The sequence below is a fragment of the Apium graveolens genome, chromosome 5, assembly GCF_009905375.1.
Source record: "Apium graveolens cultivar Ventura chromosome 5, ASM990537v1, whole genome shotgun sequence".
Lineage (NCBI taxonomy): Eukaryota > Viridiplantae > Streptophyta > Magnoliopsida > Apiales > Apiaceae > Apium > Apium graveolens.
Genome location: NC_133651.1, coordinates 29,246,020 through 29,260,080, shown reverse-complemented (window position 1 = coordinate 29,260,080; position 14,061 = coordinate 29,246,020).

Here is a 14,061-nt window from a genome sequence, read left to right as displayed (position 1 = left end):
CAAATCACCCTTCTATTCTCTCAAAGGGCAAAGAAGACCTTTCCAACCCCACTAACTCATTTGTTGATTACCAAATTACTACACTAACCTTGCATGCAAAATGGCCTAACTTTAGCTACAGGTCATTTTTGTACATTCTCACTTCCACTCATTATTTTGTCAACCCAAAAGCATAAAACTAAAAACCAAGTGGGAGAAGTCATTTTCACTCACTCCACACTCCAACACACCTCATTTTTTTCTCTCCTCCTCTCCCTCCCTTGTTGCTCTCGGCCGAAGCCCCCTTCCCCCACTCCCTTCCATTTTTCATTCCATTTCTCATCTTTCCTAGTATATATCTTCTACCTACATTCATTTTATATACTTCCCAAGAGTTTTGTGACTTGGAAGTGGAAGTTTCATGGTTGCATGTGTAGTTCTTGTGTGATCTCCAAAGAGAAACTCTTGATTCTTGTGAATTCAAGAGCTCTCTCTGAGATACATTTTATATATGTGCTAACTAAGTGTTTTATGAAGAGACCATGCTTTAAAATCCTTTGCATGCAACTGAAATTTCATTATATAATCATGTTTAGCCATGCATGCTAGTTTTAAGATATTAAAATGATGATCAACCATGTTTTGCATGCTACTCTTTTCGAAATCATGTTGCTATGTCTAAAAATCAATAAATTCGAAATATATGTGCTTAAAATAGATTGTTTTCATGATAAATTTCTTATTAATAGTTAAGAGAAGATATATTTCATGAATATTAAGGATAGGTAATAGGTACAAGTCGAATTTGCAAGCATTTAAACTTTATGCTTTAGCCGAAATCTTGTTAAGTGTTTCCATGAGTTACATGTTATATTTTTAGTTGCATGTTGTTGTTCTTGGGAATGGATGATCTCCCCTCCTGTTGAGGCACTATTTTAGGACATTAATGCACTAGGTTTTCTTTGTTAAGGGCTGGATGCTTGGTTTTTAAGCGGGAGTCAAGGTGGAAGGAGATTAGTTAGTGTTTGTATTTTTCCAAATTTGATGCACTAGTTTATGGGGAAGTTTTGAATGAGCATTTGTTGTGCACTTTGAGGCCCAAGCCACCAGAAGCTTGCAATAGGAGTATATAAAAGGTTTAGGTGTTTGTTGGAGGTTTATAAGTCGTTTGGTTAGGTGCACCAGTGGAATCACAAAATCTATCCTGCAGAGGACAGTTTTGTTACAACTTAGAAATAAGAAGTTTTAACCATGTCATGGGTAGGACCTAATTAGGCCCTGTTGGGCCTTAGTTAGAGGGAGTGTTAGAGGAGTTTTACAGCCATAGTTCATAAGATTTGAGTTAGAACCATGTGTTACAAGTTAGTTCAAGTCAGGGCATTTTCTGCCCAGAAAAATAGGGAAACTATGGACTTTAAGCTTAGGCCCAAGGAGGCCCAAGCTAGGCCCTTGAGCCACATTGAGTTTGGGAGATGCCTTAAGGTCATAAGAGTCTAGTGTAAAAGTTTTGGAGGTAAACTTGTAGTTCAAGAGTGTCTAATGCACTCAAGAAACTATAGATGTCATTCTGAAATTATCCTTAGCGAGCACTTTCACTTATCACATAGTTTTAGAGCACTTATGAGTGAGACCTAGGTTGACCACTATGGTTGCAAGATAGTATAAAGCCAGTAGAGTAAAAGGCCCAAGTGAGGGTCAATAGGTTTTTGATAGTTTAGTAAAGGCACATCGAGTTAGGAGGCCAAAATTTGGAGACTTTGTCTATTTTAGCGATCAAGTGACTTAGTTGGGGATCGAGATCATCCAAGCCTAGTGTTACATTATGGTGTGTGTGATATTATTTGATATTAAAATATGATATGCGAGTATATGTGTCTATGTGTACTATTGTATTTATAAGGTGATTATAAATTGCGTGCATATAGGCCTAAGTGCTATTTGTGTTTAATTTTGGGTTGTAAATAGGTTGAGTTGGTGAGAATATATTATAATGAGGTTATTATTATTTATGTAGGATCTCAAGACGAGGGTTAACTTGCCATAAAGGTCGAGTAAAGCTTCCAGTTCCTCCTACCTTCCAGACCAGTCCAGCCTTTCTCAAGGCAAGTGTCATTCCCTTGTAAACTTATATTGTGCAAGTGATTCAACCTGTTTTTCATTTATACTGCAAATATGTGATAATTAGTTCATATATATTGATGCGAGTATCCTAAGTTATCTTGATATACTTGAACCAAGCGATTCTTAAATCTATCTTCCTATTATATAAAAATGCCATGAACCCTCAAGTACATATTACAAGTAGATCAAAAGTCGTATCATGCTAGTACATCAAAGTAATTGGAATGCCTTGATAAAATAAAGATTCGTTATAATACTTGATTGACCCTTTTTGTTTAACATGCTATTGATCCCTGAGAAGTCCTGAACATCTCACCCGGATGCTTGAACCCCAATAGAAACCTTTCCTTGATACCTAAAGGCCAGATATTCTTCAAAGTTGTTTATGATTGATTGATAACCCTATTCTTACCCTAAAGTTTGACATCCTGATATACCTTAAGCTAATGAACACTTTATGTATACCTTAACACCTCTAGTATACTTGTAACCAGTGATGCTTATCTTCTTGATGTTCTAATACCTATACCTCGTCTAAATCCGTTGCTTTAAGCCTAGTTTGGCATTACTCTTATCCAACAGCCTTGTTAATCTCCTTGTCAAAGTTCTTGTAAATGGAAACCTTTCAATCTCCCTAATATAGTAAAGTCTAGTGAATCATGGCCCTGAGATTTGGTGACATATTTCCAGTGTTTCAAAGTTGATCTAGAATCCCTCAATAAAAATGTTTACTATTTAAGAGATTTTATTATAAATCGGCATCAGTTTTTGAAATGATTAAAATATGGATTTTCAGTCCCAAAGGGGGATAAATGTTTTCATGAATAGTGGATCTGGACTGAGACGCGAGTCCCTTCCACACTTATATTGTAGGCTTAAAAGTTTCCTAGGGATCCCATTAATGTTTTAGAACCCAGCGAGGTTCGGGATTACTTCGCGGCTGATCACCGGCTGTAATCCGTAGCGTCATAAAATGTTTTTGATTAAGATATGATTTTGAAAATGTCTTGATTCAAGCAAATGATGCCATTACCCAAAATTTCATCTCTTGTTATTATTAGTTATATCTTCGCAATGTCATTCTTTAATATCTCGATTTATGTTTTGTACCGTATTGTTTAGCACTTGTTGAGCAATTGGCTCACTCTTTGCTTTAACCCTGATATTACAGCTAGCAGCTATGGTTAGATTCAAGCAGACAGCACGTAAGACCTGTGACGCCGATGCGTATGTCCGAGCTCAGGTAGAATAAGAGATAGTTTTGTGTGAGGACTCGATATTAAAATCAGTTATAATAGTTGGTAGTGTTGGGCTGTTCCAAACCCTAAACTGTAAGATCTTGGATGCAGTTATATTTACTTTCTTTTAAATATTGTAATAGTTAGATATTTCGTTTGTTAAGTTGGGGGTGTGACACGAACCATCTCCTCCCTGAGCTCTCGAAGAGCCTGCCTCCCCCTGAGTCTAGCCATGGTAGCACCAGCTTCTGGAAATCCTGGAAGGTGATACCCCAAACCATGTGACTCGGGCTCTCCACCCGTCCAATCTTGTATCACATTCAAAGTCGATGAATCAATAGGAGTGGACGGCATCTACAACTGCTCATAAGAAGGCCACTGGTAGAGTATTGCGATTTCCCCCTCAAAAACTTCAAAATCCTTTGGTAGATGTACTCACCAAGGTCCACATAATATTCATCATTCAGAATTCCCCATTACAACCTCGCCCTCTCCACTGTAACCTCATGTGCATGCAAAGAAGGAAGAATATTAGCACATATAAACGCATTCCAAGCACGAGCATACCTGTTCATCGCGACAGCAGGGAAACTGCGATAATCGTTGGATCCCCTTTTGAACTTCCACATTGTGCCCGACTGATAGAGAGTAGCAATAATCAAGTCAAAATCAAAGTCCTCAAGGGCCTTTGCATTCTAATGCTCCTCTTGTGGTTTCCTTTGTCGCTTTCCAACCACCCGGCGAATCGCCTCGGGCTGATAATCAACAGTAAGCCCACGAACAACCGAAAACCCATTCTTTTCGGCCTTGGCGTTCGCATAGAACTCGTGAACGATACTCATCGGAACCACCTCAAGTGACTCGCAGAATGTAATCCATCCCTTCTCAGCAATCATCGGTAGCAACTCACCATCCATCCCTGATGGAAAGAACCCCCTCTCCCTCATAATAGGCTTAGTCATAAGCTTGGTGTACTCTTCTTCAGTAGCCCTATCCAACAATCGGGGCCTTGCAGCAGTATTCCTGAAAGAATCAGTAGCAGTCAGGTTGGTGCTCCTGCTACCTACAGTTCGTGATCTCTTTGGGGCCATGAAAACTGAGAATAAGAGTTTGAGAGTTTGTGTTTGGTGTGTAAGAGAAAATTTGTAGAGTGAAAGTGTGTGGGATATGTATGGAGAGGTTGTATGTATTTATAGGGAAAAATTAGGGTTAGAATTTGATTAGGAGTGGGGATTGTGGCAAGGTATGGGGGAAAATCGTGGGTTAATGGGTTATATTTTTTTGTGATTTTTTTTTGTTTTGTTTTTTTAGGCTAAAAAATGATTTTTCAACAGTCAGGGATGCACGCGGTCGCGTGGCACCAGCACGCGGGCACCTGCTGGCACATGGTCGCGCGAACCTAACACGCGGGCGCATGCTAGGCTTCTGGAAAAAAAAAATTCTGCAACTTTTTTTCTGATTTTTTTGGGTTTTTGGATAAAGTACTATATTCTAAGGTGTCCTATGGTCTCATATCTTGGGTTGCCTCCCAAGAAGCGCTTCTTTTACGTCATTAGCTTGACATGGAGTTATGCGATCAAGTTGATAATAAAACGGCACTAATCACTTCACGGTTTGCCGTATCCCCATAATCGTGCTTCAATCTCTGACCATTTACTTTGAATGCTTGGCCCGGATCGTTCTCAAAAATCTCCACCGCTCCATGTGGAAACACAGTTTTGACGATAAATGGTCCAGACCACCTTGATTTCAACTTTCCAGGAAAAAGTCGGAGACGAGAGTTGAATAAAAGAACTTGTTGCCCCGACGCCTGACTTAGGCGATAGCTTCCTGTCATGCCACCTTTTTACCTTTTCCTTGTACATTTTGTTATTTTCGTATGCTTGAAGTCGAAATTCATCAAGTTCATTTAACTAAAGCATTCGCTTCTTCCCAGCTGCATCTAGATCAAAGTTTAACTTCTTCAATGCCCAATAAGCCTTATGCTCAAGCTCCACAGGTAAATGACATCCCTTACCATAGACAAGTTGAAACGGGGACATCCCAAGTGGAGTCTTGTATGCTGATCTATAGCCCAAACAGCTTCATCGAGCTTCAAAGACCAATATTTTCTTGACGGACAAACGAATTTCTCTAGAATGCGCTTGATCTCTCTATTAGACACTTCAGCTTGACCATTAGTTTGCGGATGATAGGCAGTAGCAATGCGATGATTCACATTGTAGCGTTGCATCATTGAAGTGAACTTACGATTGCAGAAATGCGACTCTTCGTCACTTATGATAACTCAATGCATTTTAAACCTTGTGAATATCTGCTTATGAAGAAAACTCAACACTACCTTTGCATTATTAGTCGGTAGAGCTTTGACTTCTACCCATTTCGAGACATAATCGACTGCCAGCAAGATGTACTGATTATTACAGGATGAGATAAATGGTCCCATAAAATTGATTCCCCAAACATCGAAGTCCTTAACTTCAAGTAGCACATTTAAAGGCATCTCATCCTTTCTGGAAAGATTCCCAACTTTTTGGCAATGATCACACCTTAAAACGAACTGATGTGCATCCTTAAATAACGTAGGCCAGAAAAAACCTGCTTGAAGAATACGAGCTACTATCTTGTCACCACCATAATGTCCACCATAAACTATGGAATGAAAGTCTCGTAATATCCCATCCGTCTCACAGAATGGGATACATCTCCTGATAATCTAGTCAGCTCCTTGTCTAAACAAATATGGTTCATCTCCCACATGTACCACTTCACCTCATGCATAAACTTCTTCTTTTGAGCCACATTTATATTAGGAGGCATTATATCGCTAACAAGATAGTTCACAATATCTGCGAACCATGGCTCTTCCTCTTGAATTGTGAAAAACTGCTCATCCGAAAAAGATTCGTTGATCAATGTCTTATCATGTGAAGTAGAATCGGGATTCTCCAATCTAGAGAGATGGTCAGCTACTTGATTTTCAGTACCTTTTCGATCCTTGATCTCTAACTCGAATTCCTGTAGTAAGAGAACCCAACGAATAAGTCTAGGCTTTGAATCCTTCTTTGAGCCCAGATAGCGGATGGTGGCGTGATCAGTGAACACTGTCACCTTTATCCCAAGTAGATAAGATCGAAATTTTTCGAAACCAAAAACTATAGCCAAGAGCTCCTTCTCAGTAGTGGTGTAGTTCAGTTGGGCTCCATTTAGCATCTTACTAGCATAGTAAACCACATGAAAGATATTAGTCTTTCACTGCCCAAGACTTGCTCCCACTGCATAATCACTTGCATCACACATCATCTCAAAAGGTTCTCTCCAATCAGGTGCTGTAATAACTGGTGCGGTGATTAAACTCTTCTTGAGAGTCTCAAATGCTGTCAAGCATTCATCATCAAATTTGAAAGGCACATCTTTCTCGAGCAAGTTGCACAACGGCTTAGATATCTTAGAATAGTCCTTGATGAAATGCCGATAAAAACCCGCATGACCAAGAAAGCTACGGATTCCTTTCACAGAAATATGTGGCGGAAGATTTTCAATGACGCCCACCTTGGCTTTATCCACCTCAAGACCTTTACCAGAGACCTTATGCCCAAGAATGATGCCTTGTTGCACCATGAAGTGACATTTTTTCCAATTGAGCACCAGATTGGTCTCAACACACCTTTTGAGCACCAAACGGAGATTATTAAAGCATTCATCATGTTAAATATATTTGATAATGTCATGACTAATGTGATTTATGTTTAGTTTTCAAATCTTACTTAAATAGGACAAATCAGTACTTAACTGAAATCAGCACTTATACTGAAGTCAGAACTTAAGTCGTCAGTACTTAAGGTTCAGGAGATATTTATCAGAAGATAATATCAGGACCTAAAGGAAACGTTCAGATAAGGAAGGCAGCTGATTTACAGGAAGTGAAGATCGAGACAAATATAAGAAGAGATATGCATGAAGAAGGAATTCTATGAAGAATAGAATACTTGGAAGAAAAGATATCTGATTGATATATTTTAGGAAGCAGAATTATATTCCATATCAATTAGTGATTATCTTGTAACTGTGTAGTATATAAACACAGACATAGGGTTTACACATAAGTGTTATCATTATCGAGAAGATTATTCATTGTAACCCTAGCAGCTCTCGTGATATTTGTTCATCACTGAGAGAGGACAGTTCCATACTGTAACAGAGTTTATTGTTTTGAATAAAGTTTATTTTCTGTTACTTGAGTTATTAAAGTTTGATTTGATTGTACTATACACTGTATTCACCCCCTCTACAGTGTGTGTGACCTAACAAGTGATATCAGAGCCTATCTGTTAATACATAAACAGTTTAAGATCCAAAAACAATCATGTCTGAAGTAGAAACTCCAACTAAGCCCACCAAAAATGAAGAACCTCCAAAGACACAAATCCAAAGCCGATATGAGACGATTAGAGTTCCTATATTGAGACCATCTGAATATCCCATATGGAAGGTGAGGATGACCATGTTTCTGGAAGCTATAGATCCAGAATATCTCGATAGAATTAAGGAAGGACCTCACAAACCAACCAAGCTCGCTGTTGCAGTTGCAGGTGAAGCGGCAAAGTCTGTACCATAGGAGAAGAGTGATTACACTGCTGAAGATATCGCATCAATTGCTAAGGATGCTAAGGTACAACACTTACTGCATAGTGCCATTGATAATGTAATGTCAAACAGGGTAATAAACTGCAAGACTGCAAAGGAGATATGGGATGCCTTGGAAACAAGATGTCAGGGAACTGATATGATTAAGAAGAACAGGAAGACAATACTTACTCAAGAGTATGAACACTTTGACTCAAAGGCTAATGAGTCATTGACTGATTTATATGATAGATTTGTCAAACTCTTGAATGATTTGTCACTGGCTGATAAGGAGTATGATCTTGAAGACTCAAACCTTAAATTCCTGTTGGCTCTTCCTGAAAGCGGGGATTTGAAGGCAACAACAATAAGAGACAACTATAATCTTGATAAAATGACTCTTGATGAAATTTATGGGATGCTCAACACTCATGAACTTGAGATGGAACAAAGAAGCAAGAGGAAAGGAGGAAAGTCAAGAACAGTTGCTCTTAAGGCTGAAGAAGAAGTCCCCAAGGCAGCTACCTCAAAGAAAGGAAAGGGTAAAGCTCTCTTCACAAAGTCTGATACTGAGTCATCAAGTTCTAATAGTGATGATGACTCAGAATCTGAAAGCTTGCCTGAGATGGATGCTGATGAAGAGATGATGAAGCTGTGTGTTCTTATGGTGAAAGGAATCACGAAGATTGCATACAAAAAGTTCAGGAAGGGAAAGAAGTTTTCCAGGAAAGGTGCAAGTTCTGATAAGAAGAATTTTAGAGAATCTGAGGGCAAAGGAGGAAAGTCTGACAGAGGAGATTATACAAATGTCAAATGCTACAATTGTGGTGAGAAAGGCCACATATCTCCTGATTGTAAGAAAGTAAAGAGTGACAAAGGCAAGGCTCTTGTCACAAAGAACAAAAGCTGGACAAACACCTCAGATTCTGAAAGTGAGGAAAATTATGCCTTAATGGCAAATGCTAATATGGCAAGTGTTGAAAGCAGTTCTGAAGCTGCTGAGTTAAAGGTACCTCAAACTACTTATGCCTTTCATACTGATGATATTAATAAGTTGAGAAGATATCTTAAAACCATGTTCATTAGCTATAGAGATCAAACTTTAACATGTGAAAGATTAACTTCTAAAAATCTTGTTTGCAAAAAGAGGAATGATTATTTAGAAAAAGAGTTAGTCATGTTCCATCAAACTCAGAAAGATAGAGATGATGCTTTCTATGTTAGAGATGAAGTGCTTAAAATGAATGAATCTCTAAAAGCTGAGTTAGAAAAGGAAAGAGAGATTATCAGGACTTGGACTAACTCTGGCAGAACAACTCAGAATTTGTTAAGTAGTGAAAACTGGAAAGAGGGCTTAGGTTATGGAGAGGATAAGAATGATAAAGGAACTGTAGATATTAAGCCTATAGTTGTTAAACAAAAGCCAAAGTTAAAACCTGTTAAGTTTGTAGCTGTAAAGTTTGATACTGAGAAATCAGAAGTTAAAATGGAATTAACTTCTGACAAACTAAAACAGGAAAAGACAACTGAAGTAAACGTAGGCTTAATGACAAAGAAGCAGCTTAAGCATAAGCTGAGAGATGTTAAGAATGCAAACAAGGTAAAATCACCTAGGAAAAATAGGAATGGAAAGGAAGGTGTGAATAAAAGCAATGATTATAAACCTATTCCTGATACTCCTAGAAAAACATGTCATAACTGTGGAAGTTCTAACCATCTGGCTTCTTTTTGCAGGAAGAATAAGAACATAAACTCCTTACCTTCAAAGTCAGGAGTTAAGAGTCAGTCTGTTAGATATAAGCCACAAAATCCTTGTTTTCATTGTGGTAGTTTATGGCATTCCATTTATACTTTTAAGGAATATCATAGTCTGTACTATGATTATTATCAAATAAAACCTTCTTTAAAGAAAGTTAGCAATGTTCCTTCTAGTGTAAGTTCTAATTCAAAGTCTGATAGTGTAAATTCTGATAAGAAAAATGTTAACATAAACTCTGATGCTAAATCCGCTGCAAATGTTAACAAACTTAATAAGGCTAAAGGATCCAAGCAAATCTGGGTCCTTAAAACTAATCATTAGTGGTCTTTGTGATTGCAGGGCAACAGGAACAACATCCTAGTTCTGGATAGTGGATGTTTGAGACATATGACGGGAAATAAAGCCCTGCTATCAGACTTTGTGGAGAAGGCTGGCCCAAGTATTTCTTATGGAGATGGAAACATTGGAAAAACATTGGGATATGGCAATATCAATCTCGGGAATGTCATCATTAAAGAAGTAGCTCAGGTCTCAGGACTTAAACACAATCTGCTGAGTATCAGTCAAATCTGTGACAGAGGTTATCATGTGGATTTCTTTGAAGAACACTGTGAAGTTGTAGGTAAATCTACAGTCAAAGTTGTTCTGAAAGGATACAGGTGTGGTAACATTTATGAAGCCAAGCTTTCAACAAGTACTGATGGTTCTGCAATCTGTCTGAGGAGTAGAGCATCAATTGAAGAAAGCTGGAATTGGCACAAGAAACTCTCTCATTTAAATTTCAACAATATAAATGAACTAGTCAAGAAAGATCTTGTGAGAGGACTGCCAAAGTCAGTATTTGCTCCTGATGGCCTTTGTGATTCTTGTCAGAAGGCTAAACAAAGGAAATCCTCATTCAAGAGCAAGACTGAATCATCAATTCTTGAGCCTTATCACCTACTACATGTTGATCTATTTGGTCCAGTAAATGTCATGTCTATTGCAAAGAAGAAATATGCTATGGTCATAGTGGATGAGTTCACCAGATACACATGGATGTATTTCTTGCACATAAAAAGTGAAACTGCATCTATCTTGATTGATCATATCAGGCAACTGGATAAATTGGTCAAAGATTCTGTGAAAATAATAAGAAGTGATAATGGTACTGAGTTCAAGAATTTGATAATGGAAGAGTTCTGCAAAAATCATGGAATCAAGCAGGAATTTTCTGCTCCTGGAACTCCACAGCAAAATGGAGTTGTTGAAAGAAAGAATAGAACTCTCATTGAAGCTGCACGCACAATGCTTTGATGAAGCAAAGCTTTCAACCTATTTCTAGGCTGAAGCTGTGCAGACTGCTTGTTTTACTCAAAATGCAACACTCATTAACAGGCAAGGAAAGACACCATATGAGATGGTGAAGAATAAGAAGCCAAATATGAAGTATTTTCACATATTTGGATGCAAGTGTTTTGTTCTTAAGACTCATCCTGAACAGCTATCCAAATTTGATCTAAAAGCTGATGAAGGAATCTTTGTTGGATATCCACTTTCCACAAAAGCCTTCAGAGTCTATAACTTGAGAACAAGAGTGGTCATAGAATCTATCAATGTCTCTTTTGATGATAAGAAGATTACTGGACTTGAAGATTTCAATGATCATGATCAGCTGAGATTTGAAAATGAAGACTTAAATTCTGATACTGAAAATCCTGATAGTCTAAATCCCGATACTGCAAACTCTGATGGATTAAACTCTGATGTTATTGAAACTGTGGTGACTAAGCCAAAAGAAGATGCACCTATATAGGGGGAGCATACTCAAGATACAACCACATCTCAAGAAGCATCAGAACATATATCTGACTCTTCATGTTCTGATTCGTCAAGTTCTGATAAGCCAAGTTCTGATAATTCTGAAAACTTAAATTCTGAAGAATCCAACTCAGAGAGCATAGTTTCAGGGGGAGCATCAGAAAATGTTGATGAAGATAGCATGGATCATGGGGGAGCATCCAGTTCTAGAGAAAACCTTCCATCTGCAAGGAAGTGGACTAAATCACATACACCTGACTTAATAATTAGAAATCCTGATACAGGTGTCAGAAATAGAACAACTACTTCAAGTGAATGTCTTTACAATTCTTTTCTTTCTCAGACTGAACCAAAGAAAGTGGAAGAAGCTCTTCAAGATGCTGATTGGGTGCAAGCAATGCAGGAAAAGTTAAATGAATTTGAAAGAAACAAAGTCTGGACCCTAGTGCCAAGACCAAAGAACAGATCTGTTGTTGGTACAAAGTGGGTATTCAGAAACAAAATTGATAGTGATGGCATAATTACAAGGAATAAGGCAAGGTTGGTTGCAAAAGGATATTCTCAACAGGAGGGAATTGATTATGATGAAAAATTTGCACCAGTTGCTAGATTGGAAGCCATAAGGATATTTTTGGCTTATGCTGCTCACAAAAAGTTTACTGTCTTTCAAATGGATGTGAAGAGTGCTTTTCTCAATGGAGAATTGGAGGAGGAAGTATATGTTGAACAACCTCCAGGCTTTGTAGATCCCAAATATCCTAATCATGTCTACAGGCTTGATAAAGCACTTTATGGTCTTAAGCAAGCTCCAAGAGCATGGTATGAGACTTTAGCTCAGTTTCTTCTGGAAAGTGGATTTAACAGAGGAACTATAGACAAAACACTGTTCTACCTCAACCATGGAATGGACTTGCTTCTGGTTCAGATATATGTTGATGATATCATCTTTGGTTCTATAAATGACAGACTTTGTAAGAAGTTTGCCAAACTGATGCAGTCAAGATATCAAATGAGTATGATGGGGGAACTTAGCTATTTTCTGGGCCTTCAAGTCAAGCAGAATGAAGAAGGCACTTTTATTTGTCAAACCAAGTACACCAGAAATTTGCTGAAGAAATTTGGAATGCAAGATTATTCAAGTGCATCCACTCCCATGGCCACTGCAACAAAACTGGATAAGGATACTGGTAAATCAGTAAATATTCTTGATTACAGAGGTATGATTGGCTTTCTACTCTATCTAACTGCTAGTAGACCTGATATCATGTATGCTACCTATATTTGTACAAGATTTCAAGCAGATCCAAGAGAATCTCACTTAACAGCTGTGAAAAGAATTTTCAAGTATCTTAAGGGAACAGCTGATCTGGGATTGTGGTATCCCAGAGAATCAGATTTTAAACTAATAGGTTACTCAAATACAGATTTTACAGGTTGCAAAATTGACAGGAAAAGCACAAGTGGAAGCTACCAATTTCTTGGAGGCAGATTGGTTTCTTGGTTTAGCAAGAAATAAAAGTCAATTTCCACATCAACTACAGAAGCATAGTACATTACTGCAGGAAGCTGTTGTGCACAGATTCTTTGGATGAAGAATCAGTTACTGGATTATGGGTTAACATATTTTAAAATCCCTATTTACTGTGATAATCAAAGTGCTATTGCTATGACAGGTTAACCAGTTCAACACTCAATGACAAACCACATCAGCATTAGGTACCACTTCATAAGGGAACATGTGGATGAAGGTACAGTGGAATTGTACTTTGTTCCCACAGATCAACAACTAGCAGATATCTTCACAAAACCACTGTGTGAAGCTACTTTTTCAAGATTGGTAAATGAACTTGGAATGGTTTCAGGTTCTTTCTCTAAATCTGCTTAGTTTTTGTTCTGGTGCATCAGACTTTATGATCAGTATTTACAGAAATTACTCTCTTTGTGTATTCTGTGCTTAATTGAAAATTTGCTTAAGTACTAATTGTTGTCTGATGTGAATTTCTAAACTCTGATAGTGATATGACTGTTTATGTGACTATTCAATCCTATGAGGATAACTGTGCTAGATGCTGACCTAGTAGTCTTCAACATACTAGAGATCCCATATTAGCAGTAATTATTTATGTGGAACTCTATTGACACAAGCATATTCTGATATTGAGCTTAGTTAAGTTCACTTTGTCTATTTTATTACTAAGTCAAAAATAGAGTAATGCTTCTCATCTGTTCAGTTCTGGTGTTAGTAAATCTGCTGAATGTACTAAGTGCTGATAAATCTCACTTATCAAAAGAAAAAGGAAAAGAACAAGGAATAAAAATCAGGTACTCCTTTGAGATCTAGAGTAAAAATGTGGAAGGGACGACCCAAGTGCATTACTGGTATTAAGTAATATGCATCAGAAAAGCAAATAATTATTTTTCTTGGTGACTTTACACTCTATGATTACTGGAGAAATACTCTGATATATAGCATAAATTCTGATAAGCAGTCGTGACTCACTTACACTGAGAAGCCACTGTAAAATGGAATTTCAAAAG